Below are 17980 nucleotides of genomic sequence, written 5' to 3'. Positions count from 1 at the left end.
TAATTGCGAAACGTGTTTAGTCCCTTGTTTGAGCCGAATCTGGGTTTAACATGATTTGTTGAGCTTCCTCTGGTGTAGTGGTTGTGGTATTCACTGACCTTTGGGAAGTATTTTGACATGTACATGGGCACCCCGGTCGTATAGTGTATCTTGTAGACCAGGCCCATTGCAAGTTGCTGTACTCTGTCGTCTACTCTAAGCCATCCTAGGTTGGCAAAGTGGGCAGGGGTGAGGTGGGTTCTGGGGTTCAGGTCAAGTAGTAGTCTGACCAGTTTGTTTTGTGATGTTTGTAATTTTGTTTTAAGCGCCTTTGAGGTGCTTTGGTACCATGAGGTGCACGCATAGTCATAGTACCCTTGAATGAGTGCTCCTGCCAGAGTCCTCAGGGTATTCTTGTTTACCAGAGAGGAGATCCGGTACAAGAATCTAGTTCGTTGGTTGACTTTTTTTATTACATTGGATGCCATTTTGTCACAGGAAAGATTTGCCTCTAGGATGGAACCCAGGTAGGTAATTTCGTCTTTCCTTGTGACAATATTGTCACCCACTGTAACTGAGAAGCCGTCGGTCTTGCTGAGTTTGTTATTTGAACCGAAGAGAATGGACTCTGTTTTGCCCATGTGTAATGATAGTTTGTTATCAGCGAGCCATATGCAGATTTTGCCTAGTTCCGTGCTGAGGGTTTTTTCAACCTGCAATTTGTTCTTGTCAGAGACCAGCAGGGCTGAGTCGTCCGCAAACAGGAACAAGTTGCAGTCACAGGCTGACGACATGTCATTTGCATAAATTAGGAAGAGTAGCGGTCCTAGTATGCTTCCTTGTGGAACACCACAGCTCACTGTGAGGGGGGGGGATAGAGTACCGTTTACCTCTACCATCTGTTCTCTCCCCTCCAGGTAGGATTGCATCCAGCTCACTGATAGGCTATCAAAACCAATTGCTTTTAGCTTGTCCATTAGAATGGAGTGATTGACAGTGTCGAAGGCCTTTTGTAGGTCCAGCATGACCATGCCGCAGTATTTGCCAGCGTCCACCTCTTGTTTGATGTGGTCGTTCAAATAGAGGAGGCATGTGTCAGTGGAGTGGGACGTTCTGAAGCCAGATTGGAATTCGTAGATTAGGTTTTTTTCCGCCAGGTACTTTTCGACCTGTTCGTAGACTATTTTCTCCATGACTTTCGAGATGGAGGTAAGAATAGAAACAGGGCGGTAGTTGCCTGGGTCTAATTTGCTGCCCTTTTTGTGTAGAGGGGTCACTCTCGCAATTTTGAAGTCCTTGGGGACGTGCCCCTGTTTTATAGAGAGGTTTATTATGTGTGTGATGACTGGGGTGATGGCGGCTGCTGCGTCTCTGAGGAATTTGGAGGGGATGTTGTCATGGCCAGTGGCCTTGTTAGGTTGGAGGGCGCTCAATTTTTTGAGTACCTCATCGGTTGTTACCATTTCAAGTTTGAAGTCGTCTTTGTGGACCCCTAGGTTTTTGTAGTATGCTACTATGTGTTCTACCCCATAATGCCCTGAGTGGGAGGGTAGTTTGTTTACCAGTGTTGTGGCTATGTTTGTGAAGAAGATGTTTAAGTAATTGGCTACATCCAGCTTGTCTGTGATGAGCGTGTTGTCCGTCTTTATGTTTATGTTTGAGAATCTGGTTTTAAGTTTTTTACTGCAGCCTAGTTGATTATTGAGTAATTTCCAAAGTTCGCGGGGTTTGTTTTTGTTTTCCTCAGTTTTGTCGTTGATGAAATTTCTTTTTGCGGTTCTGATCATGGTGTTTACGTCATTTCTTAGTCTGTTTCTTTGGATTTTTAGTTCAACCACGTGGGCTTGGAGTTCACTGTTTGAGCTTTTGGAAAGCTTTGTCTGACTTTTATGAAGTTCAGAGCATTTTTTGTCTCTGGTTTTCATAGCGGCCAGTATTTCAGTGTGCATCCATGCCTCAGCGCGATTTTTAACCCTGGTGGTTCTTATCGGTGCCATGTTGTTGAGTATTGCTGTGAATTTGGTTTTGAATCCAAGCCATGTTTCTTCAACCTGTGTACCACTGAGCTCATCTGACCAGTCCAAGCTCCCCAGTTCTAGGTTAAAGGCCTCTCTAGAGTAAGTTTTGAGGTCTCTAGGTGTGACTGTTTTGTGACAGCCGGCCTTCTGTTTTAGCTTTTTGCGGGTACAGAAAATCATATAATGATCACTTAACCCGCATGCTATCACCCCTTTACTGGAGATCATGGACTTGTCAGAGGTCAAAATGAGGTCAATGGTGGTTTGTGTCGAATCGCATACCCTTGTGGGTTGTGTGATTAGCTGGCTGAAACCGTGCAGGTCAGAAAATCTACTGAAGGCCTTGAAGACGGGTGCTGATTTACGCAGCATATCCGTGTTCCAGTCCCCAATAAGAATTTTTTCTACCCCCTCCACCCCAGCTAAACACCCATCAAGTGTGTCATAAAACCCACTCTGTTCTGGTGGTCTATAGATTGTGCCTACTAGTACTGGTTTCGCCCTGTCTAATAAGATTTCAATCCAAACAGTTTCAATTTCATCATGGTTAAGGTCAGTACGGTTGATGTATTTGGTATCCTTGTGTATATACACACAGACGCCACCTCCATACTGGTTCCTATCCCTCCTGACTATTGAGTAGTTTTCAATTTCAATCTCTGGATCCTGTACAGATGAGTCTAATTTTGTTTCTGTGAAACACAATATGTTAGCCTTACCGTTTAAAAACAACTGTTTGATTTCAGCCAGTTTCGGTCTCAGGCTATTTGTATTCAGATGAAATATGTGAAGTCCATTTTTGCTTGAGGTCCTTGGTGGTCTCGATGTCCCGCGCCGCTCTCCCTTTAGCCACTCGCCGAGTCCGCTGGGGCTTCTGTGAGGGTATGTCGCCGCTTGCTGGTCGGCTGGTGCAACTGCTGGCTGAAGCGTCAGTTGCGTGGATGCTGTTGATCTCCGGCGCCGGTGTGAGGAGCGATGCCTCGCTGTTTTGTCCCCGCGACGTGCTGGGCGCCTCGGTTGTGAACCCCGGTTCCTTCCCTCTCGCTGTGGCCTCTCGTGGGTTCTTTTGCAGGGGTGGCAGAGGAGGAATGTTGCCGTTGATCATGTCGTTAGCCGCAGTATGTGTGGGTAGCCGTTGATCTGTTGTGCTGGCTGCTGCTTCTTGGATCAGCAGATTTGACTGTAGTCTCTGGTTCCGTGTCATTACGGGACCAGGGTTCTGATGAATGTCTCCCGACATGAGCAGGTATAATAAAAACATTGATCTCTTATTACACTTGCCTGCCGGGGGTAATTTCTTTCGTTCCGGATTTGCAGTAAGTACTGTGTGGATGGTCGTGGCTCCGAAGGCAGGATGTTTCCTCTCCGAGCCCGTTAACAAATAGAAGTCGCAATGGGACTGCTGTTTTACGTTTTCGCTATCCTCCACTTCTGTCTGGAGTTGCTGCTTGAGTTGTGAATTCAGGTACAAATCCATAATCCACAGGAGGGAAAGTAGAAAATGCGCAAAGTACTTTGTTGTTGTTGCTCTGTTGCGTTGGTTACGGGAGCTACGTAAAATGCGACCGTCCATGTTGAAGCAGAAACTGTACATGATGGTAAGGAATATCCACTAAAGGTCAGGCGTTTATGTAAGATTTTCACTATTTCACATGAAAATTCTAAAAGCGGGAGTGATTTTTGGGTTATACCACAACTTTGAAAGAGGTAGATCTTTGTTATGTTCTTCTATAATTTGTTCTTCAAGCCATTCCCAGCTGCCAATCTGTCTCACACTATTGTAAGCCCACTGCAAGGGGTATCTTGAGTTATATGCTATGTAATACTGGTGGATATCTGGTAGTCCTATTCTTCCACTACTTCTTGGTTTTATAAGTTTTTTATGGCTGATGCTAGGTTCTGTATCACACTAGCTCCCGCTCAGCGTCTCATTGCATATATCTCGCTTCAGCATATATACACTGAATACATTTCAAAATGTACCTTTAAATGCCAGCATTCATCTGGCCACACCCCCATCCGCTTACCTATATAAGCAGGGGTGATGCCACACACTCATCTCCTTCTCAAATTTCATCACAAGCAACGTGTTGCTCATATGCCCACTTGACGTGGAGAAAAATATTGTCTGGAAGAGCAATGTTTACGAGGAAAGGAAGAACAAGGAGATACGTTGACATCATATCTTTATTTTCTCTCTCACTATTTTCGAGAAAATACGGCGATATTGTCTTAGTCACTGGAGTGTCTGGAAGATGGTGATCATTCTAAAATCCTCCACCGGTTTTCGTATTGGGAGCACGCCGCTGCATGCCTCTCAACTGCAGTTATTTGCTGTGTTGGTTGGGGTGAAACCTTTCAGGACACAGCTGAACTGTAGGACGCGCCGCTGTTGTGAGAAGCGGTGGGTTTCAGGTTGGGTGAGTACTGTTTTGCTTGCGGCTCCACTTGTCTGTTAGTGCTATGGGGGCTAACTGACAATGTTTACGAACACCGGCCCCAGATTAAGGTCTTTTGTTCAGCCTCTTAGGCAGCAGCGGAAGACCTTGATCTGAAGCCCATTATAGTTTAACTAGTGGGCCACGACCATTAACACTGGTGATCCCTGTGTTTTCTGGACGAGTGGATGTCTCTCTGTCACCGTGTTAGGCCCCATCTTTCATATCCAAATGAGAGTATTCCCTCACGAGGAGATATGGGCATAGATGTTCATTAGCGGAAGATCTGTGTTCAAAGTCAGCTACACAGGCCAGTTGGGTATTGTGCTGGCTCCGTCGGGTGTTGGTAAAATCACCGTTGTAAAACTGTGTTAACATCTTGTTTCTCTTTTCTCTTAAAAAGTGAGGAGGGTTTCAGAACGGCGGCCTGTCTGGGTGAGTGTTATATCATTGTGTACAAGTTCAGGTGATAGCTGCTTAGCTTACGTGCTAGTGGTGGCCTACTGTTAGCCAGTCAGCTGTTAGCTGCGGCGCAGCTGTTAGCTGCGGCGCTAGCCTGCTGTGATCACTAGGTGAGTAGGTGGCCTACCTGGCTAGGCTAGGAAACGTTAGCTTGCTGCTATCGGCCGAGGCCCAGCGCGGGGTGGCTCCGGCCCCTCGCGCGCCGCCGTGGTTCTCAACTCCCCTCTCCCTCACGGGGAGAGGCGGGGGGGATTCGAAGCTCCCCTCTGGTCGCGTGCGCCGTTCGCTCGGCGTCTCGCGGGCAGGGGCGGTAGCGACCGACGGTTGGAGCGGCCGTTAGCTTAATGCTACTCTGTTGAACGTGCTTTGATTATAACTAGGGCTGTCAGTTTATCGCGTTAATTAGATTAATTAATTACACAGCAAATTATCGCGTTATGAAAATTAACTCAAAATTAATTACAATTTTTTTTTTTTTTTTTATATATATATTTTTTTGATCTCATTCATTCCATAAGAACGTAGAATACACATTACAGACTTTTTTTTATATGGTTAATTTGCATGTTCTTGGTATCTGATTCTAGGGACATCTATGGATCTCAGAGAATGTATTCCCAGTGTCAGAAATACTGTGTCTGTTACTAGGCTTGAGTAAATTGTAATGAACCAAATGAGAATATCAATAAAAAAATTTTGTATCTTTGACTGTGAATAACACTATGCTCAAATTGACCAGACCTGAAAAATCTAAGCAAATTAATAGATGGAAGATGATTAAACAGAAGGTTTTGTAGATACAGTACTGAATTCTGCCATTCGGACACATGCAATTTGAAATATGATTATAGAATATCAGGAATAGAATGGTTATGCGATTAAAATGCGATTAATTAGATTAATTAATTACAAATCCTGTAATTAATTAGATAAAATTTTTTAATCGCCTGACAGCACTAATTATAACATGTTTTAAACACTCTTGACTACGACGTCATCTGTAATGACAATGAACAGTGTGTTCACATATTAACAGGTTTTCCTCTTTTAACTGGCCGTATTAAGGGTAAAGTAGGAGGATTGTGTTTCCCCCCGGTTCCCTGGGGACTTCTTCATCCTCCTCTCAGACATGTTGTTGCACTACATTGTGTCACTGTGTGGTAGGGATGCGATGTAACCCTTAGCTTGATTGCTGAGGTTGTGCTACAACTGCTGGAGAAACTTTATTTTCCTAAAAGAAAAGATTGTTTGGTCGCTTTCGTGTGTGCTTAGCAAGGCCTGTGGCCGATACTAATCGAGAATTATGTATTCTCTCATTATGAAAAACGGCGTTCCTCTGTAGAGTGTTTTTGCCATTTTTTGTAGGTGATGATGGGTTGTGTGTGTCATGTGACCTACAACTGGGTTGGGCTGGCCACAGAAGCACCTGTGTAAGTGTGGTACCGGGGCTCATGGAGAGCCCTCTCTATTCTGTGTTTTTTCCTTAGTAAAAATCAGATAGCAGGTTAGCTCATGCGCTGTGTGAAGCTGTCAGACGCTTCATGGAGCTGACTATGACTGTGTCATACTCTCTTTTTGTCATTACATCGTATCATGGGTGTGGGGTCTTAAAGGGGTGAACTGGTAACCTTTCCTCCCCCCCTTTTTTTCTGTTGGTCAGGGGTAAACCCCCTGTCCTTCAAGGTTCCTGTCACGTTGCGGTTCGGCACGTTACAGGGTGAGGGGGGGGGGGAGGGAGTTTCCTGGTCCCACGGCCTGGAATATTGGGCGTGTGCACCGCAGAAATTCCCCCGCCATAGAGTACGTCACCGTGCGCGTCTCTGTTGGTAGGACTTCCGTGTGCTGTTCAGGTCCATGTGATGGATCTGTTTTGGGGGGGTGGTCAGGGCTCCTCCTCACCAAGCTCCTATTCGGGCCTTCTGTGAGTTGGGACTCCTCCTTCCATGTGAGGGAGCCTCCTTCAGAGTACAGAGCCTCCTCCTCAGATTGTCAAGGTGAGTGGACCCTCAAGAAGGAGTCCTACTCTATTGTGTATGTATTCGATTCAATTCGATTATTGAGTGTGTATGGGTTCAGTGCCTCCTCCCCGGAGAGCCCTAAAACCAATTTTTTACATGGCTCAAGGTGCAATATATTCTTTTCAATCTGTACAGCTCGCGTGGGAAGTCTCTCTGGGGATTCCCGTCTCCTTCCTATGGGAGGGTGGTGGGATGTAAAAATGTGAAACATTTTTACCCCCGACTGTGTAGACTGGGATACATACTGTTGGTGCTTCCTGCTTTTCTATTAAAAAGAGTTGGAGTTAGGAAGTGTCACACCCCTCTTGTCGTTCCCCTGGGCGCCTTGGGGATTCAATGACAGGTCTAAATAGCCTGTTCATTGATGTGGGTGTGTCCCGACGCACGTATAGTGCTAGCTCGGGGTGTTCTGTAAACAGGCGACTGACTGGCACGCCTTGGTTGCTTGAGGTTAAAACGGCGTTTTTATAAAGCAACTGGGATGGAGGTTTTTCCTCTTCCGACGACCAAATCCGACGACCTGGTTTGGTTATCGACGGTTTCTCGTTCATATCTGTGGGATGATGACGGAATGGATCTGAACATATGTAGAGGGGTCTCATGCCCTGGGGGTGGGCCACCGGGCGCGGTTCGCCCGAACGTCTGGGTGGCGCCTTCTTTTCATGTTTACGATCAACATATCTGCCCCTTCTCCTGGAGTAGGCATGTCGGCGTTGTTAGGGCACGGGACTGGTTCTGGTCACGCTGGTCCGGATCAGTTGAACCCGTTGTCCGCCGGGGATGCAGATCTGCTGTTCTGGTACCCTGAGGGACTTGGGCTTTTTTCAGGGGGAAAAATGCCAGGTCGGTCCGGGTGTCACAGGGTTAAGCGCTATGGAGACCCTGGTTGGGTACGTTTTTTACTCAGCACTGTCGTAATGGCTTACGGCCATGCCAACCTGTACACGCTCGATCTCATCAGATCTCGGCCGCTACACAGGTTGGTCCTGGTTAGTACTTGGTTGGGAGACCGCCTGGGAATACCAAGTACGGTGTGCTTAGGGGCTGGTTCTCCACTCTTTTTCGCTCCTCTCTCACGCATGGCGAAGAGGGGCCTGTTGGGGTGGTCTTTGACCTCCTCTGGTGACCCTGTGCTTCCCGTATCGCCGGGCCCGGTCCGAAGTAATGTTTCGTCGACCCGTAGGCCTGGGTTAACCCTTTTTTGAAAAACTGAAACACTTGTACTGCGGTATAGCCGGTGTATACCCGCAGGTGTGTTTTGGAGTTTTTTCTTGAGGGGTTATAGGAACAACCACCGCATTGAGTAACACCAAGGTGGTTGATTCCCTGGTGTGTTGGAGCAGTGTCAACTCCCGGGTTCACCGGTTGAGGGTGCCCCTGCACGTTCATGACGTCTGCCAATCGTGTCAGCCTTCTCTGCCTCAACCCCTCTGGGTGGGTTTTTTTTAATGGAGGCTTGGTCATGCAACTAAGTAAGTAAGTGGTCATGCAACACCGCCAGCTTCCGCCCCTTCCGCCGGGGCGGCTGTGTTCAGCTGTCTCCTCTGGCGCCTGTCTCGTCCGCAGTCTCCAGGCTAGGGTTAACAGCCTGTTGCCTTGTTTTTCCCCGGTGCGCTGCCTGCTTCCGTTGGTTAACCTTTTTTGTGTGCTTACGGCCATGCTGACTGCCTGTTCTGCAGGGTTAGTGTGCCAGGCGGTGTACTATTGGGGGGACAGGGCCCGCTCGGCTGAGGGGCCTTTGTCCGAATACGCTGGCGATGTGGGGGGCGGGGTCACTAAGTGCCCACCTGGTGGGGTCTTGATGCTGGCATCATGGACTTCTCCGGGCCCCCGTTCCTGGGGGTCCAGTCCCTTTGGTGGGTCTGGGTCTTCCTTCGCGCTTCGCTGCTACGGCCTTGCCACGGGGTTGGGTTTACCCTTGACCCCGTGATTCTAGGGGGCAGTAACGAGGTTGTTCCCTCCGTTCGTTCCCGGGTGGCATGCGGGTTGTGCGTGTGTGTAGTCGTGGGGTCAGGCCACGGTCTGCTCACCCTGTGCTTTGAGTTGCTTGAGTGCCTCTTTGCACGGTCGGGTCCGTCGCCCTCCCGGGAAACCTCTAATAGGGGGGGTGCCCTCCATTAGGGGGGGTCGGGGGGGCTCGGCCCTCCCTGTTCTGATGGTTGTGGGGGGCCTTCAGCGGGGTGTATTTGTCGAGCTTCTAGCTCCCGCTCAGCTCCTATTATGCAATGAGACGCTGAGCGGGAGCTAGTGTGATACAGAACGTTAGGTTATGACTATAACCAAGTTCTGTTAACACTAGTGGACGCTCAGCGTCTAGACGCCGCTGCGGCCCTTGATTTTTCATTGTGGTGAAATTTGTTGGGAAGGAGATGAGTGTGTGGCACCACCCCTGCTTATATAGGTAAGCGGATGGGGGTGTGGCCAGATGAATGCTGGCATTTAAAGGTACATTTTGAAATGTATTCAGTGTATATATGCTGAAGCGAGATATATGCAATGAGACGCTGAGCGTCCACTAGTGTTAACAGAACTTGGTTATAGTCATAACCTAACGTTTTCTGTTGTTCCATAGGAAGCCAGAAAATAATTTGTTTATTTCTTTGGACCAACTAGGAGGGAACTTTAACGGTATAGAGGACATCCAAAAAGCTAGCCTTGGTAACAAATTCATTTTTATAATATCAGATCTGCCCCATAGGGATAAAGGCAAGACTGTCCATCTTTTGATGTCCTCCTTTATATTCTTTAAAAGGTCTGATGCATTTACCTCAACCATTTTTTCAATGGGAGATCGGATTTAAATTCCCAGGTATTTAATTCCTTTTGGCTTCCAATTGAAAGGAGCAGAACCCAGATGTGATTGAAAAGTTAGGTTGTTAAGTGGAATAGCTTCACTTTTACTATAATTCACTTTATAGCCCCGAAAATGTACCAAATGTATCTATAAGCTTTAGCACTTGAGAGATGGAATGGCTAGGATTTGTTAGTGTTAATAATATGTCATCAGCAAACAGGCTGGCCTTATACTCACAACTACCAATACGAATACCACTGATTTCCTTATGAGCACGTATAGCACAGGCAAGTGGTTCGAGGGAAAGAATAAAAATGTGCGGTGAAACCGGACATCCTTGGCGGGTAAATCGATAGAGATGGAATGGATCAGACCTTATACCATTTGTTCTGACTGACGTAACCAGTTCATGGTAAAGTGCCTTTATCCAGTTTATGAGAACCGGTCCAAATCCGTATTTAGGAAGTACATAAAACAGATATTTCCACTCCACTCGATCAAAGGCTTTCTCAGCATCCAGCGATATTGCCATCGCTGGATGATGGGAGGCCCCCACCCTTGACATAACATGCATTAGCCTCATTTTATTTGAAGCTAGACGACCCTGTACAAAGCCAGCCTGATCAATATGAATCAATGAAATTACACATTTGCAAGTGATCCTTGCCAGGTTTTGGAATCAATGAAATAGTAGCTTGCCGCATGGTTAGCGGCATGGATTGATTGGCCACTATATCATTAAACAGCAATATTAGAAGTGGTGTAAGAGTGACTTGGAAACACTTAAGAAATTCACTTGTATAGCCATCATCACCCGGCGTTTTACCGGTTGAGAGGGATTTGATAGCCGATTTAATTTCATTTTCCATGATAGGTGCATCCAATGATTCCCTTTCTTCTTCAGAGAGGGTTGGGAGATTTATATCTCTGAAAATGTTTTCCATTTCCTCTTCACTCGTACAACATTCTGATTTATAGTGTGCTATAAAATTTTGTGAATGCTTGATTGATTTGAAGTTGATCACAAATCAAAGAGCCATCTTCATCATATATGCTAGAGATTGATTGACGATTTTCTTGCTGCTTCAGTCTGAGAGCAAGCATTTTACCAGCCTTATCACCAGATTCATAATATTTTCGACGCAACTGAAAAAGGGCAAATGCATTTTCCTCATGTAGAATTGCTTGTAATTCTGTTTTTATAACCAACACTGCGTTTTTCAGTTCTAAATTGTCAGGGTCCAACATATGACTAGATTCCAAGGACTTAAGTTCAGTAATCAGACCATGTTTCCTTGCCATTTTTTCCTTTTTCTTAGCTGTTGAGTAGTTTATAATCCAGCCCCTACAGGTTGCCTTATAAGCCTCCCATACAGTCTGCACTGACTGGACTGATGTAAGATTAATACTAATGTACTTCTGTGTTTTCTCCTCAATCATAGACACAAAAACTTGATCTTTCAATAAGGAGTTATTAAATCTCCATTGTTTGGTTTTATTGTTAATTACAGCAGGAGTAAAAAGGACTGACAGGGGCGCATGGTCTGATAAAAGTTATGAATTTTGCAATCAATTACATTACCCACCAAGGATTGTGAGAAGAGAAAATAGTCAATCCTGGAATATGAATTATGAGCGTGGGAGTAAAAAGTATATTCACGTGTGTCAGGGTTGACAACACGCCAAATATCGGTTAATGCAAGTGAGTTTTGCATTTCTTTAAGTGCACTTGACAATGCTCCGTCTAGTGGGAGGGGGCGCCCAGACCTATCAATCGAGGCATTGCTAACCAAATTTAGGTCCCCACCCATCAGAATGGGATAATCTGCTAATTCTGCCATAGCACCAGATTCAGCTTTGACAAAAAAGTATTCTGTCCCGTATTAGGGGCATATACATTTACTAAAGTACATTTTTCATTTTGTAAAATACCTGACAAAATTATATATCTACCATCTTTATCAACTATTTGTTTTGAAAGTTTAAATGATATTTTCTTTGAAATCAGGATGCTTCCCCCTCTAGAGGCTCCCCTGCCCGGTGCTGAGAACACCTGACCTACCCATCTTTGTTTCAATGTAACTGATCCTATTTCATTCAGATGGGTCTCCTGGAGCATTGCCAAATCACATGATAAGGGATTTCAAATATGTAATAATTTTATATCTTTTTCGTTTTGTTTGAAATACCTTTCACATTCCAGCTAATCAAATTTACATGATTAGGTCCCATTATTTTTATCAAGCTACTTTACAGCTTCCTCCTTGTAAACTCTGCAACAACATGTATGGATAGACAAAGACATAAAAAGTACAAGACATACACATACATAGAATAAGCCATTAGGCAAAGGAAAAACAGTAAACAAAACAGAGATAGACTTAATGTCCAGCCCTTGTCCGCGAGCAGAGCAGGCGCGGCCGTGCTGCATCCTATACACAGCTCCGTTCTCTCAAAGTTCAATCAACTTGCGCGATTTAAAAATACGCGATTGCGGGCACCAGCGTTATGTTTATGAGGGAGAGAGTGTGATTAGTTCATTTTTCACTTGTTCATTGTGTAACATAAAAAATATCTCAATTCCATCAGTCCCACTCCCAGCAGTAAAGCATAATGAATGAAGGTGTAGAAGAAAAATAGGAAAAAAACAAAAAAAAACAGGGGGGCTTAGAGTGACGCTGGTGCAGTTATGCCTCTGGTCCTCTCACTCATGTCAACCAAAGATCTTGGGTAATCGTTTCTTCAAATCTTCAACAGCCTCCAATGCGTTGTTGTATATATATTTCACCTCATCAATGGTGATGATAAGCCTCGCTAGGTAAAGTATTCCATAGTAGCGCAGGGACGTTTCTCTGCAGAGTTTCCCTCTGATGTCATCATATTCTGCACGCTTTCTTTTAATCTCCGTTGGTAGATCCTGGAAGACGCTCAGTGGTTGTCCTTGCCAGGATAGTTGTCTTTTCTCCGCCACGGCCTGGAGGATCCTCTGTCTGTCGCTCCATCTCCGTACGCAGCAGCACCAGATACGGGGTGGATCACCTGGAGCCGGGCGGGGACGTGGGCTACGGTGCTGTCTTTCAATTTCTGGTGTTGGCTCTTCTTCTTTACCATCCAGAATATATTTTAATATGTCGCCCATCATCTTGTCTGGGTTGCCTGTCTCCAGTCCTTCTGCCAGGCCAACAAAGATCAGATTATTTCTCAGATTTTGTGCTTCCAAGTTACTAAACTTTGTTTGTAGCGTGTTCACGGGCTATTCTGAACAGAGTCTCTAATGCTGAAAAAAGTATCGGAGACCTAGAAGACCAGTGTGCGGCCAATAGTAAAACCCTGCAAGTCCAAGCCTTTTTTTTTATTATTATCTTTCTCTTTATTCTATTTCTCCTTCTTATTCCGATTATTATTGTTTTTTTTTGTCTCATGTTAACACTTTCACTACCACACTACAGAAGGTTAACCTTTCACTAGCACACTACAGAAGGTTAACCTTTCCACTAGCACACTATATAGACGATTAACCCTTTCACTACCACACTACAGAAGGTTAACACTTTCACTACCACACTACAGAAGGTTAACCTTTCACTAGCACACTATATAGACGATTAACCCTTTCACTACCAAACTACAGAAGGTTAACCCGTTCACTGCCACACTACAGACGGTTAACCCTTTCACTACCACACTACAGAAGGTTAACCTTTCACTGCCACACTACAGACGGTTAACCCTTTCACTACCACTACAGAAGGTTAACACTTTGAGGTAGTGAAAGTGTTAACCTTCTATAGTGTGGCAGTGAAAGTGTTAACCTTCTGTAGTGTGGCAGTGAAAGGGTTAACCTTCTGTAGTGTAGTAGTGAAAGGGTTAACCTTCTGTAGTGTGGTAGTGAAAGGGTTAAGAGATGACTTAGACAAAAACTTAATTTTACTCAAAGAGTGACTTATGCCATTATTTTATGAAGGTGACAATTATGTGAATTTAAAAAGAAAAAGGTGGCACTCTCCTTTAAGAATACAGGCAGAGAAGATGTAGGAACAGTGGGGAGTCATGACGACAGAATATTCAGGGGAGTTCCATCCAAGGCCAGCAGGGGGACACATGCGTGGCAAGTGTGGGGTTTTAACCATAGATATCTATAGAACACTAGATAGCTTAAGGCGGAGTCACCAGCGTCACTGAACCGCCGCCATCTTGCTCCAGTTAGCCTTGAGTGAGAGTGAGTGAGCTGCACAGACAAAAATACTCATAACTCGCTGAAATATTGACGGATTTACAAACGGGTTGGTTTGCTATAAACATCAAAGATGTAGTTATGATACTTTTTTTTAAAGATGTTTTTTTTTACAAACCGCTTGAATCATAGCCACGTTAATAATGCTTGTAATAAACCAAACCGTTTGTAAATCCGTCAATATTTCAGCGAGTTATGAGTATTTTTGTCTGTGCAGCTCACTCACTCTCACTCAAGGCTGACCCTCACAAGATGGCGGCGGTTCAGTGACGTCGCTCTCCATTGGCCGGCAGCGCGGCCAAGCTATCTAGTGTTCTATATATATTTATGGTTTTAACCACAACACAATGATATTTTTTTTCCCTCCATGTCTGTCATGTAGTAGCGCCTTTTAACCAACGGGTGGCGCCAAAATGCTATTTCTGTCTAAGAGGGCATCCAGAGCACAGAATGGAGTCTAGAGAGTGATGTGACTTAAAGGAATCGTGGGGATTTATATTAATATTTGTATTAATTAACATTATACAGTATATATTTATGTTAATGTTCCCTAAGACCGCTCCATGGCTAACCAGTGTGGAACTATTCAATCAAGGAGATGTCCGCCCCCCCCCCCTTCATTCCCTGTCAAATTGCTCCGTTGATGGGATGCACTCACTCACTCACGCAGTGAGTCACACGCACACACCGTCCTGACGCAGATGTAACACAGCGACACAAGTCATTGTATTTGCATCATTGATGTGTTTATTTGTTTTTAATTAGGGATGTGCCGATACCGATGTACTGTACTGCAACGTGTCAGGGATGAAAATCAAAGTCGCTTGATTCGCTGCTCAAGGACTGGTGTAACTTTCACCAAGCCATCATCAGACTCATGAACACTACTTAATCATTCAGATTTTATTGTATATATATTTATGTATTCGTTTTAAGTATTTTAAGTACCTTACGTTGATTTATTCTACTTGTTGTGAAGGGCCAGATTAAACCGAATATATATATTTATTTATATATATATATTTAATTGTATTTGTATATTCTCTAATATTCCCTGATATCCCTTGTATATTCCTTGTACAATATGCATTGAATATCCATTCTAGCCTACTGAACATCCCATAATAGTCTCCATTCTACTATTGGTCGAGACCTTGGTGCCAGGCTGCCATACCCCTCAGACCCAGTTCAAACGTACCGCTCGACATGTACGAACAAGTCCTAGTTCCGCGTAGGAATTTGGCTACCGCACCACTAATGGGACTATTTGTTCATAGTGCGTATATATACTGCGCTACTAAAGTAGGACTTTCTTTTCAGTCCAGTTTCTTACCCTCCAATAGAGTCACAGACGTAAAGCCTCCCCGCGATGCCACGTGTGGGAGTAAGGCCAAGTTCGGCCTACCATCGGTATTGAGACATCGTGTATATTAATATTTGAATAGTCATATTTGGCACTATATCGTCGAGTTGGACGTAGTCTATTAAGCTAATAATAGTCTGTTAATATATAGTGCTTCGTGCGGTGAGAATACTACCGTAGTCAGTACCCCATCGTTTCGGGCAGAGAACTGGCTGCTTACCCAGGGTGGTTGACCCTATGTGAAGCTGCACCCGAGGAGCCCCAGAGCCGACGAGCGAGTGGACCTGTATACCGGATTATTCTACCGACGACAGCCCGCCTTCCCAGGCACGGATTATGCTTTGGATACTTTGATTATTCCATGGATAAAGACCCCCGACACTGCTGTGTGTTGGAACCCCCCCCCTGGAGAGGACGCAAGGTGAGGAGACGCTCTGCAAGACGAGGTCTCTTCCCGTCTCTCCCCCGTGGACCGGAGAGAGCCGGCCCACAAAGAGTCCACCTGCTTTCATCTGTGGTCCAAGGATCGCCGGCGCATTGAACGGCACTACAGTGGGTTCACCTGGGATACCCTTGGCCGGACGAGGCAGCTGGATTCTACCCCCCCCCCCCTCCTACTCCTGTCGGCTTACAAGCGACCGGATTAACCCCCTCTAGTGTATCCAGCCTATAATCATTAAAGTATCATTGCTGTTATTCCTTAACTATTCCAGGTCGTATATTTACCACCTGCGCCTTCAGAGATTGGACATTATCTATTGATATACCGACGAATACTCCTTGCCATAAAAGTGCATACTATTTCAATTCATAAATGTAATTAAGTGACTAAGTGCTTATTCTACACACCATCGCTGTGTAGGAAATAAAGACCTGTTTCTAATTCGTACATTTGTGTTGGATCCGTTTCATCTACGTGAGAGTGTTCATGATAATATATTTATGCCGTGTACTGGGTGGCCGAATATTAAGTACAAAGGTAGTGGTAGTAAGTATCATATCTAGTAATACAGTCAGGGAATTGTACCCCTCAGTTACACTACTGTTGCACTTTTTGTTCGGTATTGGTTCATCCGTGTGTTTATGTGTAAATAGGACTGTTGTGTGTGAATTTTTGTGTTGGATCAGAGGGGTTATTCTGAGCATGTGTATTTCAATCATAGCTGTCAACATTGGGATTTGAAACACGTTTAGATTTCGCCCCGCCCCCCTCCCCCTCCCAATGTAGTCTCCTCCCCCTCGTATGTATAATTTCTGTTAGGATGTTTGTTGACAGCTGCTCTCTGCTGAGCTGCCTCGTCGCTGCCATCTGCTGGTCAAAACCTGTATGTACCCAAGGACTGGGTGAACTACTAATTGCTACATTAAATTAATCAGATACCTGGTTGAAAGTGAAATGCTGTGTACATCCCTGCATTAAATTAATGGAAGTGTCAGTGTTTCTGTAGAGGAGATGCAACGCCGGCTCTTGTCGGCACAGCGCAGCCGTGGAATCGCAATTGTGTCCTATGTTACTTTTGTGTTTATTGTCTCTTTCTATATACACCGTGGGAAGGGGGGCACGTAATTGAATTTTTCTGTATGTCTTGCACAAATTGGAAAATGACAAAGTTGACTTTGACTTTTAACATGTGTCTATAGTGTCAGACACTAATTGTAATGTTAAAAACGGATACTGCTGTAATATATAGTGAAATTGTACCATGCCTCAATGTATCAACTTTAAACATACACTAAATGTGTCATAATCACAGCACGGGCCTACTTCACTCCCCCTCCTTTTCCCCTCACGTCCTCCACACACTCCTCTTCATCCCCCTCTCTATCCACTGCGCACTCCTCATCATCCTCTCTTTCTTCAGTCACCCCTTCCTTCACCCTCATTCACCCAGCTGTATTCCATCCCCCTAATTCACACACGGGCAAGCACACCACTCTCCCCAGCTGCACCCTATCCTCCCCTGATGAGGGGACTATATCTACACCTCGACGCTGACCAGAAGCTGTCGTGGTATTAATTACCACTGCCCAGGTACGACGTCTCTGCCACAAGCTCTACTGCTAGATACCCTCCGTGTATTGGCTTACTCTAACCCGTTTCTCTCCTGTGCCCCAAAGGACCGCCGTCCCTGTCTGGACGTCACCTGTTCCCGAGAGGAACACCTATCTCCCGCTGCCACCCAGCAGCTCCAGCCTTCCTGTCTGGACGTCACCTGTTCCCGAGAGGAACCCCTATTCACCCGCTGCCCCCCCAGCAGCTCCCCCGACAAGCACCAGGACCGCTTGCTCGCTCACTGCCGCCGTGGCAGCCACAGGACAGAACATTAACCCCGTTCTATTTCCCCCCCCAATTCCTGTGTTGCTCTATTCAATTAAACACCCTTGAAACCGCTCCCTTTCTCTTCTCGTGTATTCAGCAATTGGGCTGTGCTCCAGACTCCAGTTCTCACAGAATACCACGACCAAGATGTCAGCACCAGCTGTACTCGAGACCGAGGAGGAGGATACACCTCCATCACGTAAGAGGAAGTTTCAAGGGGAGCCCGTGAGTATTACCGACGACCAGAATGCTCGGGTAGACCAACTCGCTCACTCGTTGGATGACATCATTGCTCAGCTTACTGCTCTCGCACACGGCTCTGCTGAGCGAGAAACACAATATCGCCGTATTGAG

This window comes from Notolepis coatsorum (genome assembly GCF_963971535.1).
Source record: "Notolepis coatsorum genome assembly, chromosome: 3".
In the NCBI taxonomy this organism is placed as follows: domain Eukaryota; kingdom Metazoa; phylum Chordata; class Actinopteri; order Aulopiformes; family Paralepididae; genus Notolepis; species Notolepis coatsorum.
The sequence above is the reverse complement of the archived record's forward strand: the minus strand, read 5'-3'. Positions refer to the sequence as shown.